Consider the following 17408-nt stretch of genomic DNA (forward strand, 5'->3'; position numbering starts at 1 on the left):
GATGAAGAGAGGCATTACCTGAAGAGGAGGGTGTCCATTCTAGCTAGACCAAGGAACAACATAAGCCTCAAGCTGACCAAACCCAAAAAAAAAAAGGAATAATTTCTGCAGAAATTGATAAAAGGAATAGCATGGAGGACATTAGGAGAAGGAAGGGAGAAAGGAAGGGGGAAATCACAGAGGGAGATGAATCATGAGAGACTATGGACTCCGAGCAACAAACTGAGGGTTCTAGAGGGGAGGGGGTTGGGTGATGGGTTAGCCCGGTGATGGGTATTAAGGAGGGCACGTACTGCATGGAGCACTGGGTGTTATACAAAAACAATGAATTGTGGATCACTACATCAAAAAACTGATGATGTATTGTATGGTGACTAACATAACATAATAAAATTAAATTAAATTTTAAAAAATCGGAACTCAATAAAGAAAATAAACCTGAAACTAGTTCTTGGATAAAAAAAATGGGGCATAAATATTTAGAATTGTTAGATCTTCTTGATGGATAGACCCCTTAATTATGATTTAATGCCCTTCTTCATCTCTTGTTACAGACTTGGTTTTAATATCTACTTTGTCGGATATAAGGATGGCTACCCCTGGTGTATACCTACTCTGGCTTTCTTTTGACGTCCATTGCATAACAAAGGTTTCTCTGTCCCTCACTTTCAATCTGCTGATGTCTGTAGGTCTAAAATGAGTCTCTTGTAGGCAGCCTACAGTTGTTTTTGTTTGATTGTTTGTTTTATCCATTCTGATGCACTGTGATTTTTGATTGGAGCATTTAGGGCATTTACTTTCAGACTGATTATTGAAAGGTCTGAATTTAGTGCCATTGTGTTCCCTGTAAAGTTGGTGTTTCTGGTGATGTTCCTTGGTCCTCTCTTGCTTTTGGTGTTTTTTCCACACTCAAAGAGCCCCCTTTAATAGTTCTTGCTGGGATGGTTTAGTGCTCACAAACTCTTTTAGTTTTTGTTTGCCTGGGAAACACTTTCTCTCTCCTTCTATTTCCTGAGTAATGGCTATATTAAAAGAGGTCCAAAAAACAAAAAATAAAAAAAAAAGAGGTCCTATCCTATACTGTCTTGGGCCTGAAGCTTCAGGAGGTGTTTCAGAGTGTGCACTCTGCTATTGTGTTTTGCTGCTCCTTCCCTCAGGTCAGTCCTCTGCAGAGATTCTCCTTGCCTGCAATGGGGAGTATCCGGACCTTGTCCACTGTGTGGCATGATCTAATTAAGTGTGTTTTGGTCTACTTGTTTCTTTTTAATGATTTTATTTATTTATTTGACAGAGAGACACAGCAAGAGAGGGAACACAAGCAGGGGGAGTGGGAGAGGGAGAAGCTGGCTTCCTGCGGATCAGGGAGCCCAATGCAGGGCTCGATCCCTGGACCCTGGGATCATGACCTGAGCCGAAGGCAGATGCTTAAAGACTGAGCCCTCAGGTACCACTGGTCTACTTGTTAAATGAAGCTAGAGTTAAGGAAAAGGAAGCTAGATATTATTTTGCCTAGACGTAAAGCTTTGCAGCACTCTATGATCAGTAGACTTGTGGCATGCCAGGGGTTTGTGCTGGTCTTCTGTGAGAGGGGTCAGCCTCACAGATTCTCAGGTGAACTTGCCCTAGTGGAGATGCACCTGCAGGGCACAGGGGGCAGGGCTTGGTGTAAGGGGTTCTGGCCTCCACTTGGTGGCACTGTGTTGCTCAGTGTAGTAGGTCAGTGCTGATGGGTGGGGGAGATAATGGCATCACCCCACTCTCTTGTCCCCAGAGAGGGGAGTTCACAGCCACCACTCTTTAGAAAGCCCTCAGAGAAGAGCAAACACTCACCCCTCTTGTGTCCTCACCTTCCATCCCATCCCTGCCTTCATGCTGTCTGTGTCCAAGCTGTCGGCCTGCCAGCAGCACAGTACTGCTGTGTTTTATGTCAGATGCAGCTGGGTTTCAAAACTCCCAGGTTTGAGGGACTGGTGTGGCATAGACCCGCACTGAATCTCTGGGGAGGGTCTAGCCACACTGTGGCCAGGTGCTGCTTTGTCCCAGAAAAAGGTCACGCGACCATGCAATGGTTGATAGCTTATGGTAATGTGCAGCAAAAAGCCAGCCCCCAGGTTTGCTGCCCTCAGCTGGTGTCTTTCATCCTATTCTAATGAACAAGGAAACAGGTTGGTACCTGTCTGGTCTTAGTGCCCAGAGAGTCCCTGCCACCTCTCCCAAATGCACTCCAAGAAGGGGAACTGTTTCTCACCATGTGACCCAAGGGATCCTCAGACCACACTGACTACTCCTAGGCCTCCAGCCTCCGTCCCCACAGGAGCATCGCCAAGCCCTCCAGGAACGAACCCAGTGATGGCGTGGATTTCTAAATCCCAGAGGAAATATTCCTTCACCTATCCAGCTCTGGGAGTGGTCATTAAGGAAGAGAAAAAGAAGGACAGAAACAGGAAGGTGATGTGACAAGTCCTGTCAGTTAAGAGGGAGAGAATTGACTTCTCACCCACCACTTGGCCCACACTAGAACAACTTAGTCTCCATGTACAAGTGTCTGTGAGAGAGTTCTTGTGTCCCCGCAGAATTCATCCACCACAGGTCCATAACAAGAACACACTCAATCCTTCATGCACAATTCCCAAGTGTTGTTAACCAACAAAACCAAGATTTGACATCTGATAGTGGCAAAGGGAGGAAAGTGCAGGGAAAGATACTTTTTAGAGAGCAGAGCAAGAAAAGATGTTTACAAAGAGCCCAGGTAACGGTGTGTCTTTTGAAAGCATCAGTTTGTGAGAAGGACAACATTAAGACATAGATCTTGTGCCATCATGAAGAATTTAATCTTCCAGAATCCCAGAGAGAAAACTCAAAACTCAGATTTCATTGCATAAACATTGGACTGAGTCCTCCTTGTGGTGGGACTGGATTCCAGAAGGGAACAGATGACACGTGGTGAAAAGGTCAAAGAAGGCAGAGTTTCACAAGGCCGTTTGTCATAGAGAACAAACTGGTGGTTACCCAAGGGGAGCTAGGTGGAGGGGTGGGCAAAGTGTGTGAAGGCAATTAAGAGTCCACTGATCCTGAGGAGCAAGGAGTAATGCATCGAATTATACTGGAATTAAGAGAATACACTGGAGTTAAGAGAAGAAAATGAAATGAAGTGAAGTGAAATCAAACCAGAGAACATTAAAAAAAAATCTTAAAGGCGATTTGTGGACCCTGGATCCATTCTAAAGTTTCCAGGAGGTAGAAGACATCAGTGCGGATGAGGGCAACCAGCAGGCAAAGTCACAAAGAATCGTGAAAACTTCAGTACTGTGTGCAGTCCTAGTTCACAGGCACGAGTCTATGAAAATTCATCAGGCGAAAATGTACCTTCCACAAGTAATCAAAAACACATACAGAGACCTTTGGCCTTTGTCAGAAAGGTGTGTGGCTCTTCCTTACACCAAGTTCTGTACAGTTCCCATGCCTATCAGCTCCCCCATACGCTCCCCTTCGCAGGTGGCACTCACCAGGCTGTGGCTGGAACTAGGTGGCCTGTGAGAGGCAGTCAGGTCCTCATGCACCTCCCTCCTCGCACCTTCCCAGGGACTGCCCCTGCTTGCCTTTCTTGCTTCTCACCCAAGTGGTTCCATGGCACTATGTGGTGCCAGCCAAGGAGCAGGGGCAGGAGGGCACAGGGCAGGCTGCGTCTGGTGGGAGGACTGTGGCAGGCTGGGAGGAGCTGCGGAGGGTAGGGTGCCGGAGGCGGAGGCAGAGGCGGAGGCAGAGGCGGAGGCTGAGGCAGAGGCTGAGGCTGAGGCAGAGGCTGGGGTGGGCTGACTCAAGGGCTCACCTTCCCCGGGGTGCGGGTGCGAGCGCCCTCTCGCGGCATTCTGGGAACACGGGGGCGGGCCTGTCCTGCATCTCCCCTGAGTTGCTTTGTGGCCTATTCTGGTGCCCCACACGGAGTAGGTGTGGGAGGGAGGCTGGCCTGGGGTGGAGAGCCAGGCGCACTGCGCCACCACGTGCACCCCTCAACGTGCTGGATGCACTGGCATCAGAAGGTGCTGGGGGTAGTCAGGGGAGGTGCGGCTCAGGCGTGCAGGGTGCTGCAGGGCTGTGCTGCGAGGGGGCGCCTGTACGGGTTGGGGCGCAAGCTAGTGAGGACCTGAGGGGTGGGGAGTGTGCACGGGGCAGGGGCTGCGGGAGGAAAGGAGGCGGAGGCAGGAAGGAGGCTGAGGGGCTGGCTCAGGGCCTCCAGGGTCCTCATGCTCCTCCTGGTGCTCGCGACCCTCGCGAATCCGCCAACAACAACCTGTGCTCTCCGGTATGGCGCCTCTCCTGAGTGGCCCCGCGGACCCCTCAAGTTGAGGAGGGCGCGCGCGCGCGGGAGCGCCCAGTGCCGCTCCTCGCCCGCGCCCTCAGGCACCTGCTCAGTGCAGGGCAGCAGAATGTGCTGCAGGGCCACTCAGTGGAGACAGGAGAGCAGCGTGCGGGGTCCTTCTCACCCTGCGAGGGGGGTGTGAGCACCTCACGCGCGCGCCCTGAGTCCGCCCCCTTACCCTCCTCCTCCTCCTCCTCCTCCTCCACCTTCTCCTCCTTTCCTGGCACGGCCGCGCCCCACCCTGCCTCCTTCTGTCTGCCCACCAGACCAGAGTGTTCCGTGGGCCGCCAAGAGAAGGTGCCGGCCAGGTACTCCCAGCGCGTCGCACGGCTGAGCCACGAGGGTGCCCTGGCACTGGGGGAGACTGAGGACCCCAACCACACTGAGACAGCCCGCAGAGTCCTTCCCCTGCTTTCTTTTCTTTCTGCCTCTGCCCCGCCCACATGCCTTCCTGTACCTGTTCTGTGGCAAGGGCACCAAATGGTTCCACTGGGGCGATCAAGTAAGGCGTGGGAAGGGCCTTGGGGAGGTCCTGGTGAAGTGGGGAGGGGGGCACTCGTACCAGGGGAGCTTGGGGACTCTGCCTGTGCTGAGCCCACCCACCCTGCAGAGACCCCCGCACCTACCTTGGTGGCAAGGCGCCCCAAGGTTCCACAGGGCCACTCAGGTGAGGCGCAGAACTGGCGCCCCCATGCGTTGGAAGGCGGAGCCGCAAGTGGGTGTTAGCTCCTTAGGGAATGGGATCATGAGAACCCAGATACAACTGAGCCCGCCTGCCAGCCCTGGCCCCTCCTCCATCCAGTGCCCCTCCACCTTGCACCCTCCAGTACTTCCTCAGTGACCGGGCATTAGAGAATTCCACCCAGCCGCTGTGGCGAGGCTCAGGAAGGTGTGGTCCCAGGGAAGCTGCCACAGGGCTGATAGCAGAGGGCTGGAGATTGGGCATGCCACCCCATGCGCCCCCTTCTTCCCAAGTGCCACTGGTCTCCTCGCCTCCCACGCCAACCTCCCATGGCTAGGTAGCCAGACTCCAGAAGGTGCCACAGGACCACTCAGGTGAGGCACAGAAAGGGCATGCCTGCCCAACGTGAGGCGGAGCTCCAGGGGATGCTGCCTCCTTAGGGAGACGGATCAGGAAAATCCCTGTAGTAGGGAGCCTGCGCGCCCAGCCCTCCTCCTTCTCCTTCCAGCCACCCCCCATTTGGTGCCCTCCGGTACCTGCTCAGTGACCGGACACTAGAGAATTCCACCGAGCGGGCCACTTTTGTGAGGCTCCGGAGGGTGCAAGTTGCGGTCCCAGCGGAGCATAATAGGGGCTCCGAGGCCTGAGGGAGCTTGGCATGCCGCCCCATCTGCCCCCATCTTTCCCTCCACCTTCCACAGCTAGGAAGCCAGGCACCATAAGGTTCCATGGGGCCACTCAGGGGAAGCTCCAGAAGGGCACAGAGGGCAGTCCTGGTGAAGTCGTTGGGGTGGGGGGGCTGACCCACAGTACCGGGGGGGGGGGGAGGGATAGGACCATGCTGCCCCACCAGCCCCCTTCTTCCCAGCCTTCCCGGCCTTCCCTGCCTTAATTCTTTCAAAATGACTTATTATAACCTTGGGCTTTTGGTCTCTACTTAAGCCTGCATTCCGGAGCAAAGTTTGAATTTGGATTGAGTCTGTGTCTCCCAGCTTTCTATTCCTAAGACCTCAAGTAAATGCTGTCCTCGCTTTAGAGCCACTTCTTCATGGTCAACATACCTTGGCCTAGTTGGCAGAATTCATAGCCCTTGACCTTTGTCCTGGGCACCACTGTAGGTTCAAGCAAGGGACCTGCCAGGGTCTAATTTGCACTGTCATCTCCCTGGTGGTAAGTCCTCTTGGTTCCAAACCTCCTGCCTTGGTGCAGGTTCAGGCCCTTCTTGGGGTATTCTCTTCTGCTGGGTTCTGTACTTGTTTGTTTCAATTCAATTTAATTAACATATAGTGTATTATTAGTTTCAGAGGTAAAGTTTAGTGATTCATCAGTTGCATAGAACACCCAGTGCTCATTGCATCAAGTGCCCTCCTTAAAGCCCATCACCCAGTTACCCCATCCCCCCACCAACCTCCTCTCCAGCAACCCTCAGTTTGTTTCCTAGAGTTAAGAGTCTCTTAGGATTTCTCTTCCCCTCGGGTTTCATCTTATTTGTCCTACCCTTCCCCAATGTTCATCTGGTTTGTTTCTTAAATTCCACCTAGGAGTGAAATCATATGGTGTTTGTCTTTCTCTGATTGACTTATTTCCCTCATCACACACAATACCCTCTAGTGCCATCCACGTTGTTGCAAATTGCAAGGTTTCACTCCTTTCGATGGCTGAGTAACTTTCATGTGTGTATGTGTGCATGTGCATGTGTGTATACACCACTTCTTTATCCATTCATCTGTCGATGGACATCTCGGCTCTTTCCATAGTGTGGTTCCTGTGGACATGGCTGCTATAAACATTGGGGTTCAGGTGCTCCTTTGGATCACTGAGTTTGTGTCCTTTGGAGAAATACACAGTACGCAATTGCTGAGTCTTAAGGAAGCTCTACTGTTAACTTTTTGAGGAACCTCCACACTGTGTTCCAGAGTGGCTGGACCAGTTTGCATTCCCACCAAAAGTGTAAGAGGGTTCCCCTTTCCCCACATCCTCACCATCATCTGTTGTTTCCTGACTTGTTCATTTTAGCCATTCTGAGCGGTGTGAGGCGGTGACTCATTGTGGTTTTGATTGGTATTTCCCTGATGCCAAGGCATGTGGAGCATTTTTTCATGTGTCTATTGGCCATTTCTATGTTTTCTTTGGAGAAACATCTGTTCATTTCTTCTTCTGCCCATTTCTTGACTGGATCATTTGCTTTTTGGGTGTTGACTTTGATAAGTCCTTTAGGGATCTTGGATACTAGCTCCTTATCTGACAAGACATGTGCAAATATCCTCTCCTGATCCGTAAGTTCTCTTTGAATTTTGTCGACTTGCTTTTGCTGGGCAGAAGATTTGATCTTGATGAAGTCCCAAAAGTTCATGTTTGCTTTTGTTTCCCTTGCCTTTGAAGATGTGTCTAGCAAGAAGTTGCTGAGGGCGAGGTCAAAGGTTGCTGCCTGTGTTCTCCTCTAGAATTTGGATGGACTCCTGTGTCACACTTAAGCCTTTCATCCCTTTTGAGTTTATGTTAGTGTATGGTGTAAGAAAGTGGTCCAGTTCCATTCTTCTTCATGTGGCTGTCCAGTTTCCCCAATACCAGTTTTTTGAAGTGACTGTCTTTTTTCCATTGGATATTCTTTCCTGCTCTGTGGAAGTTTAGTTGACCATAGAGTTGAGGGTCCCTTTCTGGGTTCTCTCTTCTGTTCCATGACCTGTGTGTCTCTTTTTGTGCCAGTACCATACTGTCTTGATGATTACAGCTTGAAGTCCGGCATTGTGATGCCACCAGCTTTGGTTTGCTTTTTCAACATTCCTCTGGCTATTCGGAGTCTTTTCTGGTGCCATACCTGTTGTAGGATTCTTTCTTCCAGCTCTGTGAAAAAAATGCCAATGGCATTTTGAGAGGGATTGCGTGGAATGTGTAGATAACTTTGGGTAGCATCTGCATCTTGACAATACCAATTTTTGCAATTCACGAGCATGACATATTGTGTTTTCCATTTCTTTGTGTCTAGCTCAATTTCTTTCATAAATGTTCCATAGTTTTCAGAGTACAGATCTTTTTTTATATTTTATTTTATTATGTTATGTTATTCACCATACAGTACATCATTAGTTTTTGATGTAGTGTTCTATGATTCGTTGTTTTCATATAACACCCATCCATGCAATACATGCCCTGATCCTTTACCTCTTTGCTTCAATTTATTCCTAGGTCTCTTATGGGTTTGGGTGCAATTGTATGTGGGATCGATGACTTGATTTTTCCTTCTTCTGCCTCCTTGTTAGTATAGAGAAAGGCAACTGACTTCTGTCCATTCATTTTCTTTTTTTTTAAGATTTTATTTATTTATTTATTTGACAGAGAGAGACACAGCGAGAGAGGGAACACAAGCAGGGGGAGCGGCAGAGGGAGAAGCAGGCTTCCCGCTGAGCAGGGAGCCCGATGCGGGGCTCGATCCCAGGACCCTGGGATCATGACCTGAGCCGAAGGCAGACGCTTAACGACTGAGCCACCCAGGCGCCCCTGTCCATTCATTTTCTATCCTGCCATTTTACCGAATTCCCCTATGAGTTCTAGCAATTTTGGCGTAGAGTCTTTTGGTTTCCCTACATAGATTATCATCTCATCTGCAAAGAGTGAGAGTGTGACTTCTTTGCCTATTTGGAGGTCTTTTATTATATTTTTTTATTTTTCTTTTCTCTTTTTTTTTTTTTTGCCCCCTCCTCCCTGTCTCTCTCTCTCCCTTTGTCTGTCTCCCTCTCCTTCTCTCTCTCTCTCTCTGTCTCAAATAAATGAAAAAAAAAAAAAAACAAAGACAAAGAAGGATTGGTGCATCCTTCACGTACATGCATGTGACAACACAACATCAAACTCCATGACATAAAGACAGTTAAAGATGGGAAAGAAAAATAGACAAATTCACTCTCTTGGTGGATAGACTTTTCAATCCTCAAATCCACTATTATGGCATGAAACCCTGTTCTTTCAATAATCGATATATGCATCAGGCATAAAATCAATACAGAAGAACTGAACCTCTGATCCACTGATCTGAATGACATTTATCAAATGTCGTATCCAGTAACAGCAAAAAACACAATCTGATGAAACTCACCTGGAGCATTCACCAGAATAACCATGTTCCGTGTGAGAAAAAAAAAAAAAACTCACACTCATGAAGTTTAAAACAACAGATTGCATATAAACTACGTCCTCAACCCCAACAGAATGTGAAAATGAAAAGCTAAAACAGAAAGATAACTGGAAAATTCCAAAATACTAGGAGACTAAACAACACATGGATCAAAAAGAGAACACTGAAAAGAAATTTCAAATATCTTGCGCTAAATGAAAATGAATATAGAACTTAACGAAATATGTGGAATACAATGAAATCAGTACTTTGAGGAAAATCAGGAGCGCTGAAGCATACATTTAAAAAAATAAAGATGTAAAACAATCAGTTGGACACTAAAACGAGGTAAGCCTAAAGCAAGCAGAGGAAAGGAAATAATTTCTGCAGAAATTGATAAAATTAAAATGAGAAATCTTTAATAAAGAAAATCAATAAAACCAAAACTCATTCTTTGAAAGGATAAAAAGAAAATGGGATAATCCTCTAACCAGGCAGTCTAAGAAAAAGAGAGAGAGAGAGAGAGGGAGAGAGAGAACCCAAGTGAGTTATAGTACTAATAGTAATTACTATCAGTCCTGAGCTCATGAACACTAATAGGATAATAAGGAAATATTTGATGAGAGGAATGACATGTTCCCTTAGGAACTCTCTGAGAACCATAGCAAACCTAAAAAAAGAACTATTTCAACTCCTTCTTCACCCTTTCATATTTGACCTGTAATTTAGGGTACCAACTATTGATGAGGATATGAATTCATGTCTACATGATATTTCACTGTTAAGACTCCATTATACATAAGTGGGCCATAACTAAAATGTAAACATTTGGTGATTCAAGGGACAGTGTTCGAAAATGAAAAAGAAGTCTAACACGGAGGAAAAAATTGCAACTCATATACCGAATAAGAAACATACCTAGAACATCAAAAGAAGTATTACAACTCAGTTAAGAAAACACAAACAACCCATTACAAATTAGGCAAATGACCTCAACAGACATGTCTCCAAGGAAGATATCCAAAGAGACATGAAGCAAATGAACAGAAGTCAAAAATAGTCCGTCATGAAGGAAATCCAAAGCCAAATCAGGGTGACCTATCATTTCATACCCTGACCTATCCTTTCATACCCACAGAAAACTATCATCCAAAAGACAGGTAAGTGTTGGTGAGGATGTGGAGAAATTGCAACCCTCATGCACTGCTGGCAGGAATGGAAAAGGGTACAGTCATTTGGGAAAGAGTCTTGCAGGAATTCAAATAGTACAACACAGATACCATGAGACCCAACTCCCCTCCTAGGTATATACCTATAAGAACTGAAAGCATATGGCCCCACAAAATCTTATCTATGAATATTCCCAGCTGCATTATTCATAATCATCCAAAAGGGAAACCAACCCAAATGTTCTTCCACTGAGGAACAAACAAACTGTGCAGTATTTATAACAACAGAATACTGTTCAGCCAAATAAAAGACACGAAGAACCCACTCATGCTACAACACTGATGGACCTTGAAAACATTATACTAAGAAGCCAGGCACAAATGATCACACCTTGCATTATTCCATTTATACCAAAGGGCCAAAATAAGCAAATCCATGGAAAAAGAAAGTACATACCTATGGGATACTGCAAAAGTCCTAAGGGGAAAATACATAGCCATCCAAGCCTCACTCAAAAAAATAGAAAAATCCTGAATTCACCAACTAACTTTATGCCTTAGAGAACTGGAGAAAAAGCAACAAATGATGCCTAAAACACACATTAGAAGAAAAATAATTAAGATTAGAACACAGATCAATGAATTGGGAACCAGAAATACAGTAGAGCAGATCAACAAAACTAGAAGCTGATTCTTCAAAAGAATTAATAAGATTGATAAGCCCTGGCCAGACTTATCCAAAAGAAAAGGGAAAAGACCCAAATTAATAAAATTATTAATGAAAGGGGAGAGATCATGACTAACACCAAAGAAATAGAAACAATTATTAGAAATTATTCTCAACAACTACATGCCAATAAATTAAACAACCTGGAAATAATGGATGCCTTCCTGGAAACCTATAAACTACCAAGACTGAAACAGGAAGAAAATGACAACCTGAATAGACCAATAACCAGTAATGAGATTGAAGCTGTGATCAAAAACCTCCCCAAAAACAAGAGTCCAGGACCTGATGGATTCCAGGGGAATTCTACCAAACATTCAAAGAAGAAATAATACCTATTCTACTGAAGCTGTTTCAAAAAATAGAAACAGAAAGAAAGCTTCCAGACTCATTTTATGAGGCCAGCATTACCTTGATCCCAAAACTAGGCAAAGACCCCATCAAAAAGGAGAATTTCAGACCAATATCCCTGATGAATATGGATTCCAAAATTCTCAACAAAGTCCTAGCTAATAAGATCCAACAACACATTAAAAGGATCATCCTCCTCGACCAAGTGGGATTTATCCCTGGGATGCAAGTGTGGTTCAACATTCGCAAATCAAGCAATGTGATAGAACACATTAAGAGGAGAGAGAAGAACCATATGGTCCTCTCAACTGATGCAGAAAAAGCATTTGACAAAATACAGCATCCTTTCCTGATTAAAACTCTTCAGAGTATAGGGATAGAGGGAACATTCCTCAAGTTCATAAAATCCATCTATGAAAAACCCACAGTGAATATCATCCTCAATGGGGAAAAGCTGAGAGCCTTTCCCTTAAGATCAGGAGCACGTCAAGGATGCCCACTCTCACCACTATTGTTCAACATAGTACTAGAAGTCCTAGCAACAGCAATCAGACAACAAAAAGAAATAAAAGGTATTCAAATTGGCAAAGAAGAAGTCAAACTCTCTCTTTTCACAGATGACATGATACTTTATGTGGAAAACCCAAAAGACTCCACCCCCAAATTACTAGAACTCATCCAGCAATTCAGTAATGTGGCAGGATACAAAATCAATGCACAGAAATCAGTTGCTCTCTTATACACTAACAATGTAACCGTAGAAAGAGCAATTAGAGAATCGATTCCATTTACAATAGCACCAAAAACCATAAGATACCTCGGAATAAACCTAACCAAAGAGGTAAAGGATCTATACTCTAGGAACTACAGAACACTTATGAAAGAAATTGAAGAAGACACAAAAAGATGGAAAAACATTCCATGCTCATGGATTGGAAGAATAAATATTGCTAAAATGTCTATGCTGCCCAGAGCAATCTATACCTTCAACGCCATCCCAATCAAAATACCAATGGCATTTTCAAAGTGCTGGAACAAACAATCCTAAAATTTGTATGGAATCAGAAAAGACCCCAAATCGCCAAGGAAATGTTGAAAAAGAAAAACAAACCTGGGGGCATCACGTTGCTTGATTTCAAGCTATATTACAAAGCTGTGATCACCAAGACAGCATGGTATTGGCACAAAAACAGACATATAGACCAATGGAACAGAATAGAGAACCCAGATATGGACCCTCAACTCTATGGTCAAATAATCTTCGACAAAGCAGGAAAAAATATGCAATGGAAAAAAGACAGTCTCTTCAATAAATGGTGCTGTGAAAATTGGACAGCTATATACAGAAGAATGAAACTCGACCATTCTCTAACACCATACACAAAGATAAACTCAGAATGGATGAAAGACCTCAATGTGAGACAGGAATCCATCAAAATCCTAGAGGAGAACATGGGCAGTAACCTCTTTAACATCGACCACAGCAACTTTTTCAAGATACATCTCCAAAGGCAAATGAAACAAAAGGGAAAATGAACTTTTGAGACTTCATCAAGAAAAAAATCTTCTGCACAGCAAAGGAAACAGTCAACAAAACAAAGAGGCAACCCACCCACAACTTGTTTTTGGGGAGGATTTGACCACAGAATGGGAGAAGATATTTGCAAATGACACTACAGACAAAGGGCTGATATCCAAGATCTATAAAGAACTTCTCTGGGGCGCCTGGGTGGCTCAGTTAGTTAAGCGACTGCCTTCGGCTCCGGTGATGATCCTGGAGTCCCGGGATCGGGTCCCGCATCGGGCTTCCTGTTCAGCAGGGAGTCTGCTTCTCCCTCTGACCCTCCCACCCCCATGCTCTCTCTATCTCATTCTCTCTCTCAAATAAATAAATAAAATCTTTAAAAAAAAAAAGAACTTCTCAAACTCAACACCCAAAAAAACAAATAATCCAGTCAACAAATGGGCAGAAGACATGAACAGACACTTCTCCAAAGAAGATATACAAATGGCTAACAGACACATGAAAAAATGTTCATCATCATTAGGCATCAGGGAAATTTAAATCAAAACCACATTGAGATACCACCTTACACCAGTTAGAATGGCAATAATTGACAAGGCAAGAAACAACAAATGTTGGAGAGGATGTGGAGAAAGGGGAACCCTCTTACACTGTTGGTGAGAATGCAAATTAGTACAGCCACTTTGGTAACAGTGTGGAGGTTCCTTAAAAAGTTAAAAATAGAGCTACCCTATGACCCAAAAATTGCACTACTGGGCATTACCCCAAAGACACAGATGTAGTGAAAAGAAGGGCCATATGCACCCCAATGTGCATAGCAGCAATGTCCACAAAAGCCAAACTGTGGAAAGAGCCAAGATTCCCTTCAATAGACGAATGGATAAAGAAGATGTGGTCCATATATACAATGGAATATTAGCCATCAGAAAGGATGAGTACCCAACTTTTGCATCAACATGGATGGTACTGGAGGAAATTATGCTAAGTGAAATAAGTCAAGCAGAGAAAGTCAATTATCATATGGTTTCACTTATTTGTGGAACATAAGGAATAGCATGGAGGACATTAGGAGGAGGAAGGGAAAAATGAAGGGGAGGAAATCAGAGGGGGAGACGAACCATGAGAGACTATGGACACTGGGAAACAAAGTGATGGTTTTATACAGGAGGGGGGTAGGAGGATGGGTGAGCCTGGTTATGGGTATTAAGGAGGGCACGTATTGCATGGAGCACTGGGTATTATACACAAACAATCATGGAACACTACTCAAAAACTAATGATGTACTGTATGGTGACTAACATAACATAATAAAAAAAAATAAAGATTGGAACAAATAGTGTAAGATTTAAAAAATTAAAAAATAAAAATAAATAAAAATAAGAAACAAGGAAGAAAGAAGGGTAGGTGAGGAAGAAGAGAGAAAAAGTAAGAAAGCTGATCTGAGAAACAATAGAAGGAAACCAATGCACCCACAAATGAACAAAAGATTACAAGCCTTATACCAAAATAGAGAGAAAAAAAACAGGAAAATATATATAAAATAAAGGATAAAGAATAAAAAAATAGGAAAATTTTAAATGTATAAATATTTTTTAAAATTAAGATAAAAGGGCGCCTGGGTGGCTCAGTCGTTAAGCGTCTGCCTTCAGCTCAGATCATGATCCCAGGGTCCTGGGATCGAGCCCTGCATCGGGCTCCCTGCTCTGCGGGAAGCCTGCTTCTCTCTCTCCCACTCCCCCTGCTTGTGTTCCCTCTCTCGCTGTGTCTCTCTCTGTCAAATAAATAAATAAAATCTTTAAAAAATAAAAATAAAAATAAAAAAAAATAAAATTAAGATAAAAAACTCAAAATGGATGAAAGACCTCAATGTGAGACAGGAATCCATCAAAATCCTAGAGAACATAGGCAGTAACCTCTTCAAAATCTTCTTTCAAGACATGTCTCCAAAGGCAAGGGAAACAAAAGTAAAAATGAACTTTTGGGATTTCATCAAGATAAAAAGCTTCTGCACAGCAAAGGAAACAAACAACAAAACTAAGAGGCAACCCACGGAATGGGAGGAGATATTTGCAAATGACATTACAGATAAAGCACTGGTATCCAAGATCTATAAAGAACTTCTCAAACTTAACACCCAAAAAAACCAAATAATCCAGTCAAAAAATGGAAAGAAGACATGAACAGACACTTCTCCAAAGAAGACATACAAATGGCTAACAGACACATGAAAAAATGTTGAACATCACTAGCCATCAGGGAAATTCAAATCAAAACCACATTGAGATACCACCTTATACCATTTAGAATGGCAAAAATTAACAAAACAGGAAACAACAAATGTTGGAGAGGATGTGGAGAAAGGGGAACCCTCTTACACTGTTGGTGGGAATGCAAGTTGGTACAGCCATTTTGGAAAACATCATGGAGATTCCTCAAAAAGTTAAAAATAGAGCTACCCTATGACCCAGTGATTGCAAAAGGAGATATTTACCCCAAAGATACAGATGTAGTGAAAAGAAGGGGCATATGCACCCCAGTGTTCCTAGCAACAATGTCCACAATAGCCAAACTGTGGAAGGAAACAAGATGCCCTTCAACAGATGAATGGATAAAGATGTGGTCCATATATACAATGGAATATTACTCAGCCATCAGAAAGGATGAATACCCACCATTTGCATCGACATGGATGGAACTGGAAGGGATTATGCTAAGTGAAATAAGTCAAGCAGAGAAAGACAATTATCATATGGTTTCACTCATATGTGGAACATAAGGACTAGCATAAAGGACATTAGGAGAAGGAAGGGAAAAATGAAGGGGGTGGAATCAGAGGGGGAGACAAACCATGAGAGACCATGGACTCTGGGAAACAATCTGAGGGTTTCAGAGGGGAGGGGGGTGGGGGATGGGTTAGGCGAGTGATGGGTGTTAAGGAGGGCACATGTTCTAATGAGCACTCGGTGTTATATGCAAATAATGAATCATGCAACACTACATAAAAAACTAATGATGTACTCTATGGCCACTAACATAACAACAAAAAAAAAAAAGATAAAAGAAAAAAAAAGGAAGTCTGGTCCTATTTCCACCAGAAGCTGATGTTTTGGAACTTTCTTTAATCAATAGACTTGGTAGATGTGGTGGTCTGTTTTGGTCTTCTAAGGGAGAGGCCTGCTGGGCTGGCTCACAAGCTGACTTGCCCTTATAACATGGGGGTAGGTTTTAGTGTAGGGGACTCCAGCCTCAAACTGGAGGTGCTGTGTTTCTCTCTGAGGTCCAACTGTGTTAGTGGGCAGGAGGAGGGAGTGTGTTGGAGGAAGTAGAATATGGTGTCACCTCTTCCTCTTGTCCCTGGGGAGCAGAACTCCTGGCTGCCACTGATCAAGAGTCCCTCCTAGAATAGCAAACAATCTCCTGTGTCTCAGGTTGTCATCAGTTCCCTGCCCTAACCTGTTGTGCCCAGGTCATTGGCCCACCCAGAGCCACAGATCTCCCCTATTTTATCTCTGGCTAGTGGCTGGGATTAAAAACTCTAAGTTTTAAAGGGCTTGGTAAGGTGCAGCCCCACTCCTGTCCCCCGACAGAGAGGCTCCGGATGTGCCCAGCACCATGCCTTCCTCAAAAACCCATCACATGGTGCTCACACAGAGGCTAGAGTTTATTGTAATGCTCAGCAGCAAGCTGGAACCAGGTTATCGGTCATCTGCACTCAACTCAGTCCCCTACTCCCTTTTGTCCCAGAAAAACTGTCAAAGAGGCTTGAATCTCTTTGGCAGATATCGAAAAGCAGCAGCTGGGTTATCTGCAATCTACTCCAGTCTCTGCTTTGCTCAGTTCAGCCCCAGAAAAGCAGCTGCTGGGCACCCACAGTAGTTAAAGCCTAACTAACAGTAGTTAAAGCCTACTGTGGCTCACAGTGAAAAGTTCTTTAGAGGTTTTCTGCCTTCTGGGAGCATCCCTGACCCTGCTGCTGAGCTCTGCTCAATGGCCCTGGCTGGCCTTTTGTCTTTGGTGAGGCAAAGTAAGCTGTTCCAAATGCCCTCCAAGAAGGGGAGCAATCTCTCCCTGGGCTCCCAACCTTGCAACTGCCATGTTCTCTCGCTCCAACTGTGCATATTGTTTCCTTAATCCTCTGATCCTCTTCCTACTTGTTCAAAATGGATGAATGTTGATCGAGCTGTATTCGAAGGCTGAGGCAAGTTCAGGGTCCCCCTACTACCCAGCCATCTTAAGTCTTCCCCTCAAGTTCTATTGTGTTAAACTGCATGAGGTGTGGGTTGTTTTTTTTTTTGTTTCTTTGTTGTTGTTTTCACTCAGAATATGGTTATTCTGGTGAATGTTCCACATGAGTTTGGGAAGACTGTGTGTTCTGCTGTTGCTAGAAACAATATTTCATAAATGTAATTTAGGTCAGTTGATCAAAGGTACTGTTCAGTGCATCCTTACTGCTTTTATGCCTGATGCATGTATCAATTACTGAAA

The sequence above is a fragment of the Phoca vitulina genome, unplaced genomic scaffold, assembly GCF_004348235.1.
Source record: "Phoca vitulina isolate PV1807 unplaced genomic scaffold, GSC_HSeal_1.0 scaffold10, whole genome shotgun sequence".
Taxonomy (NCBI): Eukaryota; Metazoa; Chordata; class Mammalia; order Carnivora; family Phocidae; genus Phoca; species Phoca vitulina.